The 18,836-nt window shown below is 40.2% G+C and overlaps 3 non-coding genes and 1 pseudogene across 3 annotated transcripts; 1 reads left to right on the top strand and 3 right to left on the bottom strand.

Moving 5' to 3' along the window:
• LOC130221893 (zinc finger protein 721-like) overlaps positions 1–18,836 on the top strand; it is a 461,849-nt pseudogene that overhangs the window by 132,899 nt on the left and 310,114 nt on the right.
• Positions 17,063–17,135, bottom strand: trnaf-gaa (transfer RNA phenylalanine (anticodon GAA)). Its single transcript has one exon. It is a non-coding gene; the product is annotated as a tRNA-Phe (tRNA).
• On the bottom strand, positions 17,224–17,297 carry trnai-aau (transfer RNA isoleucine (anticodon AAU)). The gene has a single exon. It is a non-coding gene; the product is annotated as a tRNA-Ile (tRNA).
• trnaq-cug (transfer RNA glutamine (anticodon CUG)) lies at positions 17,407–17,478 on the bottom strand. The gene has a single exon. It is a non-coding gene; the product is annotated as a tRNA-Gln (tRNA).

The following is an 18,836-nucleotide window of genomic DNA, read 5'->3' as shown; positions in this document are numbered from 1 at the left end:
GCCTATACAGTAATTTTACTTGTGATGTAATTATTTTCTAATTATAAATATATAGATGTATGACAGATTTAATAGTGGACTCCACAAAGGTAAGACCAAAGCTTGAAATTGCACCATGTGAGTGTATGAGACCAATAGAAGATTAAAACATGAGCTATATGAAGCAATCCCTCGCTTTTAGCAACGTCTAATCATATTGTTTTATCCCACCTTATCCCACATTGAATTGACTGCATTGATTCCTTTGTCTATTAGGCTAGAATCGGATGGATTTCAGAATGTCACTATGCAGAGTGAGTGCATTTTTCCTCCTTCCCCTGATCAAGAGATAAAGCTAAATAATAGAATTGGTTATTTTTCAGATAATATAAAGCAATTATTAGCAACAAAAGACCAATTTCATAATGCTTTTAGCGTAAAAGACTTTAATTTGAAGTAAAAAATATGCAGGAGGACTGGATCAGATATATGGCACTTTATGGCACTTTACTCACACCTGAACATTTCACAGCACCTGGAATAAACACAAATGAGTTTGATGTTACAGTGTTTCTCATCCATTTGTGATTAATGTACAAACAATTATCTACAAAGGCCAAAAGTAAGAAAAAAAAATCAATAGTATGGGATCGCTTTACTGTGTTAAAAGGAAAAGGTTTTGTCACAGGGTATCTTATATATGCTTTTGTGAATGTTTATGCATATTTGTATGCACAAACACAAGTAATAATTAGAGGGAAAAACATCTTTGTTACCTACAAGGTGAATAAGAGGGTTTCGAGAGAGCTGAGCTGCTCACACATGTTCTGTTCAACTAAAAACTGAAGGAAAGAAAACAAAATTGGCACAGAAACAAGTTACATTTTGATCGTTAAAATCTATAGACACTTTTAGAAAGAAATAATTGACCTGTTAAGAGTGTGTTGACAGTCTTACAGAAACCAGTAATGTGCTGCATGTGCTTTAAGAGAAATAAAGCACTCTAAACTCACATAAAGAACAAGTTCAGTGATAAATAAATGACTAAAACATTGCTAATAGTTAGCTCATGTCAATGTATTGACTGAACTTACCAAATAAAACCTCACTGTGAAGTTTAGAAATTGTTTCTTTTAATGAATGATAATATATCACTGTATAATAGGATAAGACTTACATAACTATTATATAAGTGAAATGATGAATGTGAAATTTCAAATCAAAGTACCTCAACATAAGTGTATCAACATTAACTACAAAATGCAGCAGCTAAAATAAAAAAATAAGCTTCCATCAATAGTCATATAAAAACAGCAACAAATCAAATGATGATGGCTAAAGTCAACTTATTTTCCCAATACATCATTATTTCTCTGTAAAACTGGTATGTAAAGCTGATGAACTTCCCACCCCCCACAGTAATGTGTCTTGAATCTTCATGGCTCTCCACTGCTCATTTGCATATTTATACCAGCATTAATGGGGGTCAATTGAGTCTTATCCAATCACATTCCAGATCCAGTAGCTTAGCAGGGTTGTGTTTATATATTCTGGGTTCCTAACTGAATCTTCATTGGCTTATTTAGCTATAAGATAACAACTGAGGAGGACAAACTACGATCGTAAATTCCTACATTGGGATTATTACCAACAACAACATACAAAAAAAAACCCACTGAGGCCATTTCTCATCCCATTTCTTCATTGAAGACTGAAACGGTAAGTTGCACATTCTGAATTTAATCATGTGTGGATGCATTGGTTAACCTTGTATTAAGTTCTTCAGTCATTTTTAAAAGCCTCTTTACAACTATTTAGTTTTTTGTTTGTTTGTTTATTTGGTTATAAATATTGTTTTTATCCTGACAAATGGACTGTAGCCAAAATAAGTTTCAACCTATTACATATATAGGTTGGAAGCTGGCAGGCAATTTTCGAGAATTTGATGTTTCCCCATTCAAACATACAAAGAGGCGGTAACATCAGTGAATGCAAGTGAATGAGTTTAAAACTATGGATAAAGAAAGAAATGCAACTGTTTAAAGAAAATGCAACCTCTTACCAACCTACCAGAAGGCAAAGATCTAGTGGGGGTAAATGTTTTTTTTTCAATTAAAAGAAATAGTGATATAGATAGGTCTTACAAATACATAACAGAAAGCAGATAAAGTAGAAAGTAGAAAACGAGGGAGAAATGTATTAATAAGTCATGACTAAGAGTAAGTGGGGGAAAAAGCTAAACAAAAAAAAGACTTTTATTTTGACGTGGTGGTGTGACGTCATAAGGCTGCGCCGCTCTCACACTGTGATTCAACTGGAGAAAGGTTTGTTTTAAACCTTTTACATAGATGTAAACCGACAGATTAAAATTTCAGGTTGTCATTTAATGCTTAATGTACCTGCTGCTGACACTATTATTTTAACCCTTTATACAACGAAGTACTATTTTACTCACAGTAAGGTCTGTTGTTTAAATAAGATAGGATTAACTTAATTTGTCCCCAAGAGGAAATTATTGTGCAAATAAGTGCTACAACGTTGCTGTAAGCAGACAATAAAATCAATAAAGCTAACAAAACAATTAAGAACATATCTGAATAAAGTAACAGAAATGTGTGTAATAAGTGTTTAAATGAAGGTTTAATTTAGAGCATAATGTCATTTCCACTCTATGTATACATCACTATATATAAGAAATGGAGTTCTAGTTTTAATCAGCTCATTTGTGGCTATTGTTTCTTGCTCAGACTTACCTGATTTCTTTTTGTTAATTACTCTCAATAGAAAGTGTTGAAGCAAGTGTTGAAGAGAAGTTATTTTGTTTCTGTTCATTGTTTTATTTATTTTTTCAACAGGATAAAGTGTCCTGTTTAAAATAAACAAACGCAGAGAAAAACTCCTGCTGAACTGCTGAAGCGACTGATCTCCACACTGTTATAAAGATGGCGTTTATTAAAGAGGAGAGTGAAGATGTGAAGATTGAAGAAACATTCAGAGTCAAACAGGAAGATCTGCAGGAACAAACAGGTTGGTTTTCATTCTCAAAGACCAACTCAGTCATTTGATCCTCATTAAGATATATTATAATAACAAGAATGTGATGAGTGTGAGTGTGCTGCCTAGTTCTCCTAAATGCACATAAGCACTCATTGAAAGACAGGAATGAGTTTCTTTCCTTCTACTTGTTGTCATGTCTTTTGTCTTTCGTTTTATGTATTATTATTCTCTCATCTTCTCTACCTTCTTATTATTAATGCTTCTTGTTCTCCTACTGTTTTTGTAAAGTGTCCTTAAATACTGGCACTATATAAAATAAATAAAAACAATAAATTAAAAAAGTTTAACTGAGCTGACGATATTTGACCTACAGTATTCTCATAGAAGATATCTGCTATTACAGTGTTGGCTTAGTACTTTCCATTTGCATATGTCATGTTGATCACAATTCCCTTTTGTCATCAACCTCTCTATAGGATTAAACTTGTTTCTAGTAGTTGTTACTAGTTCTCACATATAGTATCTAGAATTACATCATTATTATAATAACTAATTACCAGGTCTATTGTGTTTAAACAGGGTTTCTGTGGGGTCTTAAAATGTCTTAAATTCCAAAATCTAAATTTTAGGCTTTAAAAAGTCTTAAATTTACTGAAATATTGTGTTGTAGGTCTTAAATCTTATTTTAAACAAGTCTTTATTTTCCTTTGTTTATGTTTTGCTACACAATCTGGCCAAAACCCATACAATCACCAACAATCCATCTTAATAAAACCTTAAACTTTTAATTCAAAAGGGTCAAACTCTATTTATCATTATGGTTTAATTATTTTCCTCACAATAACATTTGTTTAAACGTGCTCCATGTATTTACTGCTGAGGACATCAACCTGGACAGATTGTTGTGCATAGGTTTAGTTTATTATAATTTTAAAACGTTTAAAACATTTTACAGTGTAGAAATAACAATAAATCATAGCAAGAAACATCCTAATACATAGTTACTAAATTGGAACTGAATTGACAGTAACAATTTACAGTTTTACAACTTTTTAGCCAAACATTCTACTCGCTATAACTGCAAATATCACATGACACTGAAATCAGAATTAAAATATTTTTAAATTGTCCAGTGTGTGATTTAATGAAATATTCAGTTTTCCTTTTTGTAATTGTGGTAATAGTATTGACAGTTTACAGTTTAAACATTTGAAATTTAAAATATTGCTTAATTATTATTATTATTATTTTTTTATATTTTTGATTGTGCAATGATACATGATGGGAAAATAACTCACTAATTCGGACATCAAAAATTGTTGGTAAGTTAATCTTTGAATAAATAAATAAATGAATATTCAAAGTAAATAAATAATTAAAACAAATAATCAAAAATGTAACAATGTAACAATTTTTTTAAAGCTGAAAAAAGGATGGCTTTGGTCACTAAATGTACCTGCAACTCTAGAATCACCCATATAGTTCATGGAGAGCAACATTTTTTTGTGGAGTTTACTTGCAAAACTTGGCAAACATCACTTAAGCAAGCAAACACTGAGATAAATATAGTCTGCAATACAAATAATAGTTGTAAAATAGAAGTTAGTTAGCTTTTATTAAAATGACAGAGAACATTTAAAAAGATAAATACATTACTTTTAAAATGTTATAAATTATTTTACTACATTATTGTCTATTTATATATATAAATTAAACTAATGCATTAAACTGTTAATGCAGTCAAGGGTAAGGACATTTAAATAAGATAAGTTTAATGAGAGGTAAACTTCATCATTTACTGTTAACCTTAAAGTATTTTAGTATCAACTTTAGCTAGGTATTTTAAGCCATCGAAACAGTACATAACGTTGCACAGCATACGTGAGGTCAAAAAAGATTAATAAATTTACCCCGCACAAACTTAGGCTCCGTTTACACTGTCAGGTCTTGATACAGAATTCTGATTTGTTGCCAATATCAGATTTTTTTGTCTGTCCGTTTACACGTTCTTTTAATTGTGACCCATATCCAATTCATGTCTTTACACTTGCTGTACAATTTACGATCCATACATAAACGTGGTTCTAGCATCTGTTCCACACTAGCCACGATGAAGAAACCGTCTTGTTTATAGCTCTGCGAAATATGCGAAGCGTAGTATAAGTAGTGAATGGTTGAGTCTAGATTTACCTCCACTCAGTTTACGTAATGGCATGGCCCTGATGTGTGTGTGTGTAGTTTGAGATGTAGCCTTTGCCTGTGTGCGCACTGGTGTTGTTGGAGAGAATAAAGTTGTTCTATGTGTAGCCCGCAGTGAGTGTATTAATAGTGATTAAAAAGCTAAAGTTACAACACGAAGTTCGGCCAACTTTAAAATGATTTTGAGGCGAGAGGAGGTGGGAAAGGGCCGTCATAGCAGCTTTCGATTATGGTTAATATGCTGTATGATGTCCTCCGCCATTCAGAGGAATGTGTGAGAGAGATCTCAGGTCTGGTGGGAGCAAATTGTGGCGACTGACCACTTTCCTCCATGTTTTCTCTGTTGTTGTTGTTGTTGTTGTTGTTGTTTACTGCGTCTGAATTCTCCACACATGCTCTTCCTTCTACATCATTAAACCGCGGAGAAGCACCACATTGTCACAAGTTTAATGATGATCAGAACAGAACGCCTCAATAAATCCGATCTGCCTGTGTACATGATGGTCGTTATGTCACATATCCGTTTTATATCTGATTTATTTCCACATATGAAGGAGACCTGAAACTGATCGCTGAATATCCGAATGCATGCGTTTTTTTTCTGTTTACACGTCATAGAACAGATCCGGTCTGTGTCACATATGAGCAAAAAATCGGAATTGGGTCTCATTTAACTGTGTAAGCAGTGTAAACGGAGCCTTAAACGTAACTTTAACGGTACACAAGCAAGAAGTGCTAAAAGTTAACTGATTTTGTATGTCTGTTTGACAATTTGACATTTGACTCTGTGCGAGTGGGCATAACCGCCATAACTTGATTTTCAAGACAGCCTCGCCGCAGCAATCACTAGCGTTTGATCCGGGCACGTTAAGGATGCAGGTTTTCTAGCTCACTGATGTTGACAAGATTATACCCTTGGGTATTGAAATTTGGTACAGAACGAAAATAATTTTTTCAATACTCGATAGTATCGAGACGATTCGGTCGGTGCTTAAAAAGTATTGAACTTGATACCCAGCCCTACCTTTAGAACGTTATAACATCACTAAAAGCAGCATCGAAGCAGTCTCCTTTCAGTCAATCCACCTTATCACTGATATTGTCAGCCTGATCTGGTGTATTAATCAACTATTGTGGGTTCTGGAACTATTGTTATTTTACATTTAATGTGCCTCAAAATTTCAGTGTGTAGCCAATGTTTCCAGTGTCTTTTCAATTTTTAGCTTTTGAAGAGAGTTTTTAAGACTTAATGAAAACTAATGTTTTATTTCTTTATTTCAGACTTAATTGAAGAGAATGAGGGGAGTAAAGAGGAGGAACATCATGTCAAAATTGACGAAAAAAGTCAATTACAGAGTGATGGTATTTTGAAAATGAGAGACAAGAATTGTTTCACCTGCACTCAGTGTGGAAAGAGTTTTGGAAGACAAAGCAGTCTTAAAATTCACACGAGGATCCACACTGGAGAGAAACCATTCACATGCACCCAGTGTGGGAAGACTTTCAGCCAAATATCAGCCCTTAGCAAACAAAAAAAAATCCACACTGGAGAGAAATCTTTCACATGCACTCAGTGTGGGAAGAGTTTCAGCCAATCATCATCCCTTAATAGTCACATGAGGATCCACACTGGAGAGAAACCATTCACATGCACTCAGTGTGGAAAGAGTTTCAGCACATCTTCATCTCTTAATAGTCACATGAGGATCCACACTGGAGAGAAACCATTCACTTGCACTCAGTGTGGGAAGAGTTTCAGCCAATCATCATCCCTTAATCTACACAAGATGATTCACACTGGAGAGAAACCATTCACATGCACCCATTGTGGGAAGAGTTTCATCCGCTCATCATCCCTTGATCTACACATGATGAGCCACACTGGAGAGAAACCCTTCACATGCACTCAGTGTGGGAAGAGTTTCAGCCAATCATCACACCTTAATCAACACATGAGGATCCACACTGGAGAGAAACCATTCAAATGCACCCATTGTGGGAAGAGTTTCATCCGCTCATCATCCCTTGATCTACACATGAGGATCCACACTGGAGAGAAACCATTCACCTGCACTCTGTGTGGGAAGAATTTCAGCCAATCAGCAAACTTTAATCTACACATGAGGATCCACACTGGAGAGAAACCATTCACATGCACTCAGTGTGGGAGGAGTTTCAGCCAATCATCATACCTTAATCTACACATGATGAGCCACACTGGAGAGAAACCATTCACATGCACTCAGTGTGGGAAGAGTTTTAAGAGCTCATCACACCTTAATCAACACATGAGAATCCACACTGGAGAGAAACCATTCACATGCATCCAGTGTGGTAAGAGTTTTAACTGCTCATCATCCCTTAATCAACACATGAGGATCCACACTGGAGAGAAACCATTCACTTGCACTCAGTGTGGGAAGAGTTTCAGACAATCATCATCCCTTAATCTACACATGAGGGTCCACACTGGAGAGAAACCATTCAAATGCACTCAGTGTGGGAGAAGTTTTAGCAAATCATCATCCCTTAATCTTCACATGATGAGCCACACTGGAGAGAAATCATTCACCTGCTCCTAAGCCGTGGTCAACCAGGACTTTTCTCCCCAATAGACTTCCATTCATATGCACGTGAATGCGTCAGACCGAAAACACAAGTTCTTGCATCAAGTTTCGCAGTTCACTGCCTTGCAAAGTTCAAGCTTGGTGAACTCTGACCTGCGAAATCGCATCACTTGACTGTGTGAGACCAATCGAAGATCAAAACATGACCTCGCTGGACCAAAATGTAAAATATGGACCAGTCGCTCACTTTTTTTTTAATGTCTAATCATCTTGTTTGATCCTGCCCCTTTTCGCAGAGCTGTACAACAGAATTTTGCATGCTCAAAATCTAGTGTGACCGCAGATTCAGTGTGAGATGAGTTTCAGCAACTCCTCAGACCTTAAACACATGAAGATCCATACTGCTGTGAAAGAGTATATGTGCTTGAGTGTGAAAAGACTTTTATTACAGCTCCAAAATTGAAACTGCACCAGACAATTCACACTGGAGAGACCGTACAAGTGTTCACACTGTTACAAGAGGTTTAATCAGTGAACACATCTGAAAACACAGAAGAGGATTCCCACTGGAGAGAAACTGTACAGATCTGATCAGTGTCTACAGAGTTTCGCTCATTCGGCGCAGCTTAAGAAACACATGGACAAAAAGTTGCATACATGACATGAATGCAGCAAAACATTCTCATGTGCACAGAATGTTTCATGTCTGAATAATGTTTGAAAAGGCTGAGTGAGGGTATACTGTTTTCCAACACTCCTACACTGCAGTAGGTGGGGTTGTAAATGTGTTGCGTTCCTCGCGTTTTTCGTAAACACGATGGCGGCTGAGAGAAGAACAGTTTCATAAACATCTGGCAAACAGCACGTCTGCGGCTTAAAATCTCTTTGAAATTTATTGTACAGGTGCGGATACATTTGTACTCCACTCTCTAGTGTATTCATGTAGCTAGTGTTGTTTTAGATGATGTTCTTTGTCTGAATCCCTGAATGAGAAACAAATCACTGTGAAGACACCGCAAATCAAAGAAGGTGGAGCTCCAGGATGGTTAGTTTGCAGTATACCAGGGCCTCAAGTTAAGGAAGCCCATTTAATTGTCCTGTGTTGCATCTTTTATTAGTAACGTTTCTTTATTTTTAGGTTCAAGATTCTTTCTAGTTTACTACAATTACTTTTTTGAGTAGAATATAAACTTGATGAATATTTTCTGATTTAGGCAGAGCGACAGGTATTAAGTTTTACAATATTAATACACTGTGATGATCCCAAGACTCCAGATTGGAGTATGTGGTAAATCCTGATTGGATGCCTGCATTACTCCTCAATAGGTATATAAAAGTTGTTGTGTTAGCTACCCCAGGATGCTGTGGCTACTCAGGAGTTTTCATGTCAAGACCTGCCATCTCATTGAATCTTTAACCTTATGGTATAGTTTTGCATTACTTTTATCATGTAGTTAAAGTGTTGTGATCATATCCTAAATTTTTATCTTCATTATTATCCCTAGACATTTGTTGGTTGCTTTGATTGATTGTTCTATGAGTTACATTTTGTAATAAATAATTAGCATTCAGGCTATTTTGTTGGCTCATCTCTCTTTTATGTTGCGACTCAAACAAGCGGGTTATAACACTTTGCAAAATGTGTCCGGTTGTATCCGAGATCTTGTCCTTTCAGTCATGACCATAGGTGTGAGTAGGAACCTAGATTGAGCGGTAAATTGAGAACATTGCCTTTCGCCTCAGCTCCTTCACCACAACAGACAATCACATCAACTGCATTACTGCTGCCGCTGCACAGATCCATCTTTTAATCTCACATTCCTCTTGAGAAAAAAAAGGCAGATACTTGAACTCCATTTGAGGTAAGGACTCTCCTTTAAACTGGAGATGGCCACCTTTTTCCGGTTTCTGACTTAGAGGTGATGTTTCTTTCCCTGGACAACGTTATCTGCAAATGGCAGAGACAGTCCTAGCCTGCACCTAAAATTATGTCAGTAAAAATTATTATATTTCTGAGATCAGCCTCAAAGATAACACATTTACAAAATAAAGTGAATAAATAGATGGATGGATAGACATTGTAGTGGTGGAAGGGGAAGTAGGATGGCTTGTTCAACTATAAACCAAGATGAAGCTCTCTCAGGAGGGATGGACCAGTGCGCGAGATGTCTCAGACTGAAGGCGTAATAATGAAATAAATGCTCAGGAAGCCCTAACCCTATTTCATCAAGTGAAGTTTCATAAACCAAATTTCGAGAGGAGCACGTGATATGATTGAGCACGTCTGGCCACTCATCTGTAATCAGTAATAATCCAATCAGAGCGATCCTAGTTTACTATAAATGGATCATTTTCTCCCTTATGTTTTATCTTCGTTTGGAAGACCTCAAGCTAGGAACTCATTTCTAAGCTCTGCAAGCTAGCCAGCCAGCCAGCCAGCCAGCCCTCAAGCTAAGAAAAACAACTCTAAGCTCCGCAAGCCAGTCTGCCAGAAAATCAACAAATCAACAAAACAACCAGCCAGCCAACAAACCAACTATAACGACTACACCGAAAAAATGGACAAAAGCAGCAACAACAACAACAACAACGCTTTGACCACCAGTGATAGCTCCGCTCTCCCCGACACGCCCACCGCAGCTCAACGTCACGCAGCCCCGCAAACAAAGGGACTCGAAGCCGAGGTCCCAGTGAGAGGCCGCAGGCCTATCCGCAGCGCTACAACTCAACGCCGCCAGAATTCACCATCTCCAACAACATCAAGCCGCCACCTACCTTCACCAGCTTCCTCCTACGCCTCCGCCAGATCATCATCCCACGTCTCCAACAAAATAACCATCCCCGAACTCCGGAAAAACCTCTCGGACGCAGGAATTCCCATTCCTCCACGCTGTAACAAAGCCGATCTCCTGAAACTCTACTCCGCCATCGCTCCTCAGTCCCTACCCACCATGGACTCTGCAAGATCCTCCCGCTCACGCCACGCCCCCCATCCTCAATGTGTTACATCTCAAACTGAACTTTCTCAACCAGGACAATCTAAAAAAGCTACACAAAAAAGTACAACAACCAGCAGGAAGACATCTAGACCACGCATTCAAGAAAACCAGACCACCCCAGCTACATCATTGCAACTTACAGAAATTCCCCCAGACAATATTCCATCTACAAGGCATACTAGTCAACCTTTTACAACCCCTCTCATTTGGCCTCCAGCTCCTCACTCCAGAGCCCCCATTACACACCACTTCCATCAGCCACACTCATCTTCAGCTCCCCATACCCAACCATCCCCTTAATACATCTACACAGTTCATTCATTCCACCACTAGCTCCAACCCCAATGCTTATCCTCTCACTACCCCCTTTAATCTCTCTAGTATTCCCCCCTATAATCCCCCTTCTTCCCTTCACCAAGCACTCACTCACACCTCCAGCACCGATCCAGCCCAACACACCACCATCCCTTCACAAACTTCTTCAGCACGCCCCCCGTACACTCTTATCACAGCCACTCCCCTCCCCGTGCCGCACAATGCTACAGTCCTGGAACCACCCCCCGTCTCAAACGCTGCAAAAAATCTCATATTATCAGGTGTTGACATCGATCTCACTACACTTCTTTCACCTATTGCATAACGTCAGGTGAATTGCGGAGAATTCACACTCACACTTAAATCATCAACCACCACTCAAGCGCGTACCCTCTCCTTAGCAGAATTTCAAGTAGCCTTTTTTAGATTCACCGACATTATATGCTCAGTTTTTCCCCATAGGAGACGTGAGCTAAACGATTACATGGCTATCATCTCGGAGCTCGCGCTCTCCTATGGGGGAACGCATTTCTATACATACCACAAATTATTTTCCGCCAAATGCGCTATCCGAGTAACTCAATGGAATCGGTGTCCTTACTGGGGGGCTTTGGATACCGATCTCCACAACAGGGTCTTTCTAGGTTGCCGCAATCTCTCCTGCTTGGTCTGCCGTTCCAGTCTTCACCCTACCACTTCCTGTCCTTTATTATTCCTCCCTCAGATAAAGAATTCTCTAACTCACGATCCACAAGCTATGTTCCCCGTCCTTCTACTTCAGCGATCCCTGCTCTGCTTCCTCCTTCTCTCTTCTCCTCTTCTCACAGTTCTACATCCTCTAACCCATGCTTCAATTTCAATATTGCAAGATGCTTTCGTCACCCCTGCAAATATCCACATACATGTAACTAATGCAGTGGAGCGCATGCCCGCGTCGTTTGCCCAATCCTAAAAACAAATAAAAAATCAAGAAATTACTTATCGACTCCTGTCAATGTATCTTAATTTGCATCCGAATTATGTTTTCACCCTGACTCTTAACTTCTCTGAATTTCTCATTTCAGGTTTATCCTACGGATTCCATCCAGGCGTTTTGACCCTACCCTCTTACAACCTCGCTTGCCCTAACCTACAATCAGCTATCGCTGAACCCAGGGTCGTAGATCAGCTAATTAAAAAAGAGATCGACAATAAATTTATGATCGGTCCTTTCTCTGCCCCCCCCATTCAGCTCATATCGTATCAGCCCTATTGGCGTAGCCACCAGAAAATTTTCTGATAAAAAACGCCTCATAATTGACCTCTCATCACCTCATAATTCCCCCTTTTCAAGCATCAACAGCTTAATTGAATCCGACGAATTCTCACTCCACTACCACAATATAGATCAAGCAATCTCCTTAATCAAAACAGTCGGCCGTAATGCATGGCTTGCCAAAGTTGACATTTCCTCAGCATTTAAAATCATGCCTTTACATCCTGATTTCTGGCATTTGTTCGGTATCAATTGGAGATCCAAATTCTACTTTGCAGTCCGTTTAACTTTCGGATGCAGAAGCAGCCCCAAAATATTCGACTTGCTCTCAGAGGCCATATGTTGGATCCTCGCCAATAACCACGGCGTGTCGCATCTCATCCATTTATTAGATGATTTTCTTATCATCTCCCCCCCTAGCACACCACCTGCCAGACAATTAGCGATTACTCAAAATGTCTTCGTTAATCTCGGTATCCCTCTAGCAGAAGAGAAAACGTCCGGCCCTAGCACTACTTTAGAATTCCTAGGAATTAAGCTGGATTCTAAAAACTTTATAGCATCACTTCCAAAGGAAAAAATTGACAGAATCATTTCCCTGTCATCCTTGTTTCTCGAGAAACAAAATTGCACAAAACGCGAACTCCTGTCCATCCTGGGATATTTGAACTTAATTCCTCAAGGAAGTATGAGGATGCATAATGCATAATTCCTCAGGGACGCCCCTTCGTCTCTCACCTTCTCCAAACCGCAGCCTCAATTAACGGTTTAGAAGAAACTATCCACTTGTCCAACGCTTGCCGTAACGAACTCAGCCTGTGGATTTCCTTCCTTAAGTGCTGGAACGGCTGTTCGTTTTTCTATAGAGACATGGTTTCTGCTCCAGTTGACATCCATCTATTCACCGACGCTGCCCCCTCAGTAGGTTTCGGGGGATATTATCAAGGCCGTTGCTTCGCTTCTCCATGGCCCCCGCAAATGCTAGAAATTCCCCTGCCCTACCAATCATCAGCCCTTTTCGAATTGTACCCCCTAGTAGCCGCGACTATTATGTGGGGTGACGAATGGTCTGCTTCCAGCATTCTAGTCCATAGTGATAATGAAGCAGCTGTACAATGTGTTAATAAAGGACGTTCTCATTCCCCTATTTTAATGCCCTTCATTCGCCGTTTAGTTTGGACATCAGCCAAAAAACAGTTCATTATAACTGCAAAACACGTACCAGGCTTCAAGAATAAAATTGCTGACTCTCTTTCTCGTTTTTCCTTCCAGAGATTTCGGCAGTTGGCTCCAGAGGCGGATCCTCACCCTACACCCATCCCTCCATATTCAGAGATGATATTGCCTTAAATCACCCCATGCACCATTTACACCAAGCATCCATCTCCCTTATTTTAGAAGCCATAGCCCCTAGAACCCTTCAGTCGTACCTCTCAGTATGGAATGCATTTAAACATTTCCACACCCAGTACAACACTCAGTTTCCCAATTTTTCCCTTCTTACCATTACATCCTTTATCACACACCTACACTCCTCAAAAAACATACAAGCCAGCACCATTAAGAGTTATTTAAGCGGAATTAATTTCTTTCACAAATTGATTTACGGCTCCCCAGCAGACTCCATTTCCAACTCCCAAACCTGCCTTCTTATTAAAGGCATACAGAAAGCCCATCCCTCCCCCCCAGATTCCATGCTACCCATCACACAAAGTGTCCTCTCCAAATGCATTTCCAACCTCCGCAAAGGTTACATTTCTCCAAATACTGACCGTACCCTTGACGCCATGTTTAATCTTTCTTTCTTTGGATTTCTTAGATGCTCAGAAATCACCATAGTCTCTAAATTTAATCCAAGCATTCACCCTACCATCTCAGATCTTACTTTGTTAGATGAGGGAACCCTTTCCTTCCTCATAAAACAAAGTAAAACAGACCAGGCACATAAGGGACATTTCATCTACATATTTGACCTCCCCTCACCCACACTTCCATTCCAAACACTCACAGCATTTCTACATTTTAGGAAAACCCAAAAACCAAGTCCCTCGTCCCCTTATTTGTAGATGATACAAACCGCCCAGTAACACGATTCTGGTTTCAAAGACACCTCAAAACAGTCCTAAAACTATCAGGCTTTCCTTCAGATTCATACTCCAGTCACTCCTTTAGAATAGGTGCAGCCACCACAGCAGCACAAAAAGGGCTCTCGCAACAACAGATCCAGACTCTAGGAAGATGGTTATCCAACGCCTTCAAGACGTACATACGCCTTAGCCAAAGGCACCTTAAAGAAGCCCAAATGACCCTCGCTAGCCATCAACCCACATCTAGACAAGGGCGATAGCACAACCTAATCACCTTCCCTGCTTCTTTTCTTCCTTCTAGACTGAGCAACACTCAGTTTTCTCCCTCAGCCAAATAGCCAATTGAAGTTCAGCTAAGCCGCCTTTGTCACCTGCCACCCCAGCCGTTTCCGCAGGAGTGTTCACTGCCCCCTCCCATTTCCCGACTCTTGCCGGACCCTGCCCCCTGCCCCCCCCCCAGGCCTTAGCAAATTTCTCTTATACATTTGCGTGTATATAAGTGTATGCGTCTGGGTACGTATGTATGTATGTATGTATGCATATGTGCGCGTGTAGATGTTGTATATGTTGTACGTATGTACACGTGTATATAAGTATACACGTGTATGCGTGTGTATGTGGGTTTATATGTATATATGTATGCGTGCGCGTATGCATGGATATGTGTGGGTATATATATATGTCTACGTACGCAAGCACGTGGACATATATATATATATATATATATATATATATATATATATATATATATATATATATATATAAATATATATATATATATATATATATATATATATATATTTTTTTTTTTTTTTTACTTATAGCGCTGTCACTCCCCGCTCCATCTCCTCACAGAGTGTTCCTCGAGCACCTAATGCAGCCCGTCACCCTCTAACAGGAGTCTTCACCGTCCAAACCCCCTTTTTTCCCCAGTCTCCTGTCAGAGTCGGCCAGCTTGCCCTGTTCCCCGGGCGCCGACCCCCGCAGGGGTCATGTCACCCCCCCCCCCCCCCCCCCCCCCCCCCCCCCCCCCCCCCCATAGAATCTATGGATTCTCGTCCATGGCTATATATTTATATAGAGCGCTGTCACTCCCTGCTCTATCTCCAAATAGGAGTGTTCCTCGAGCATCGACTCCCACAGGAGTCTCGCCAAACTTGCCACTCACCCTCTAGCAGAAATCTTCACCACCCAAATACCAATTCACGATTTCTGCCGGAGATGGCAAATAACAAGAATTGCTGCCCCCAACTCCCGCAGCACCTACTCCGACTCACAGAAGTCTTCTAATTGCCCCCTCCAGGCCTTAGATTACCCCATTATATATATATATATATATTTATATACTCTCATATATACATATATATTTATATATAGCGCTGCCACTTGAGTCAACCCTGGCCACCCCTCAAAGATCTCTGAGCTCAGGGTTCTCTCCCGGGACAGCATGCCAAACCAGCTTTATACGCCAAGCATATCTAAGTGGGAACTCTTGAAGTGAAGTTTCATAAACCAAATTTCGAGAGGAGCACGTGATATGATTGAGCACATCTGGCCACTCATCTGTAATCAGTAATAATCCAATCAGAGCAATCCTAGTTTACTATAAATGGATCATTTTCTCACTAATGTTTTATCTTCGTTTGGAAGAATGCCCCCTTCCACCCCTTCTCTCCTCCTTTCCTCCCTTTTCTAAAAAGGGGAGCTCTCGAGACCTACCTGATCTCGGATCTCCTGATATGCTTATCGACCGGGCGGGAGCCCTGGGCTCAAAGATCTCCAAGCTCAGGGTTCTCTCCCGGGACAGCATGCCAAACCAGCTTTATACGCCAAGCATATCTAAGTGGGAACTCTTGAAAAGTGCAATATGGGAGAGAAGAGTTGTAGCAAAAAAGGAAAAAGTTTTATTAAATGTGTGGAACGTGTTTAAGAGGAAGGTGGAGAAATATTTTGAATGTCTATTTTATTATTTTAAGTTAGAGGAAATGCAGGAGGCTTTTTATGATGTTTTTACTCAAGAAGTCACAAAGATTTTAAATGACACAGGAATAAAAATGTCTTTTTAAAAATGTGATTTTACCTTTTAAGAAATACTACTTGCAACATTTTATGTAAAAAAACAAAAAAAAAACACATTGTTGTGAAGCTATGATGTAAAATGGACCTTTTAAATGTTTTGTCTGAAGTGTAATCTGTAAACAAAAAAATGTGACCACCTGGGAGAAAGATAGCGTTTTGGTCAAATGGCATGCAGGGCTCCCCACACATTTACTGGAGCATTACTAGGTAGGGCCTTCAAAAGAAAAGCACGCCATTCTAGGCAATTTGACGACTAAATGGCAGGCAGGGCAAAGAAGCCACCACAGAACAGATGTGATCTTATTTTTTCTTTTTCGACCACATCTAAAATGTTCAATTTCGATTGTGAAAAGGGGAATTAGCTTAAATGGTAGAACGGTCGCTTAGCATGCATGAGAGAGGTAGCTGGATCGATGCCCGCATTCTCCACTTGTGTTTTCATGCCTTTCACACTGGCTTTTATTGCAAAGCTGGTTGCACCTGGAGGGTTTAGAGCGAATTTCCTCTAACATAAGGGTGAAGCGGCTAGGCTTTTTGGGTGACTTTCATTCAACTGACCCTGTGCCCAAAACAGAACAACAACATTGCCGAAACCCGGGATTGAACCAGGGACCTTTAGATCTTCAGTCTAACGCTCTCCCAACTGAGCTATTTTGGCTGCCATGACACAGCTTTCCTGCAGCAGGGATGTCTGTGAGACCAAGCTGAGCCCTTAAGTGCATCTGAGGCATAAGAGAGTAAAAATTTGGCCAGTACGGGTATCGAACCCGCGACCTTGGCGTTATTAGCACCACGCTCTAACCAACTGAGCTAACCGGCCGTTTTCTTACCAGTGTGCTGGAAAACCCAGAGTTAGTGTCATTCTTTGGCCTTCAAGGGAACAGCATGCTATTTTAACTTTTTTTGTGCGGTGCAGGCAAAATAAAAACAGGTCCCACCGAGATTTGAACTCGGATCACTGGATTCAGAGTCCAGAGTGCTAACCATTACACCATGGAACCTGTAGAAGATATAGAGCTGCTGCCCGAAATGAAGATGATGAATTAAAAAAATGGCCTTGCAGGAAAGTAGCAGAAGGTCCATCCAAAGCAAGGCCAATGTGCATTGATTTCTGAGTAACTCGTCATTCGGCATGCAGGGCTCCTCACACATTTACTGGAGCATTACTAGGTAGGGCCTTCAAACGAAAAGCACGCTATTCTAGGCAATTTGACGACTGAATGGCAGGCAGGGCAAAGAAGCCACCACAGAACAGATGTGATCTTATTTTTTCTTTTTTGACCACATCTAAAATGTTCAATTTGGCTTGTGAAAAGGGGAGTTAGCTCAAATGGTAGAGCGCTCGCTTAGCATGCGAGAGGTAGCGGGATCGATGCCCCCATTCTCCACTTGTGTTTTCATGCCTTTCACAGTGGCTTTTATTGCAAAGCTGGTTGCACCTGGAGGGTTTAGAGCGAATTTCCTTACGTCAGCTTTGCTGGTTCTGTGTAGTACTAATCATTGCAATCCTTCAGAAGCCCTATCAAGTCACAGTTTTCTTTTTTTTCGATGGCGCGTCCGCAGTGGGAAATCAAAGCACTAAATATATAGCAGAGTGCTGTCGATTATCCCATAGGAATCATCACCAGAAGCGATGTGACCACCTGGGAGAAAGATAGCGTTTTGGTCAAATGGAAGCAGGTGGACTTAAGGGTGAAGCGGCTAGGCTTTTTGGGTGACTTTCATTCAACTGACCCTGTGCCCAAAACAGAACAACAACATTGCTTTGCCTAAACCCGGGATCGAAACAGGGACCTTTAGATCTTCAGTCTAACGCTCTCCCAACTGAGCTATTTCAGCTGCCATGACACAGCTTTCCTGCAGCAGGGATGTCTGTGAGACCAAGCTGAGCCCTTAAGTGCATCTGAGGCATAAGAGAGTAAAAATTTGGCCAGTACGGGTATCAAACCCGCGACCTTGCCGTTATTTTAACTTTTTTTGTGCGGTGCTGGCAAAATAAAAACAGGTCCTGCCGAGATTTGAACTCGGATCACTGAATTCAGAGTCAGAGTGCTAACCATTACACCATGGAACCTTTAGATGATATAGAGCTGCTGCCCGACATGAAGATGATTAATTAATAAAAATGGCCTTGCAGGAAAGTAGCAGAAGGTCCATCCAAGGCAAGGCCAATGTGCATTGATTTCTGAGTAACTCGTCATTCGGCATGCAGGGCTCCTCACACATTTACTGGAGCATTACTAGGTAGGGCCTTCAAAACAAAAGCACGCCATTCTAGGCAAATTGACGACTAAATGGCAGGCAGGGCAAAGAAGCCACCACAGAACAGATGTGATCTTATTTTTTCTTTTTCAACCTC

This window comes from Danio aesculapii, chromosome 4 (genome assembly GCF_903798145.1).
Source record: "Danio aesculapii chromosome 4, fDanAes4.1, whole genome shotgun sequence".
Lineage (NCBI taxonomy): Eukaryota > Metazoa > Chordata > Actinopteri > Cypriniformes > Danionidae > Danio > Danio aesculapii.
Note: the sequence above shows the minus strand (reverse complement) of the source record. Positions and strands in the feature narration are given on the sequence as shown.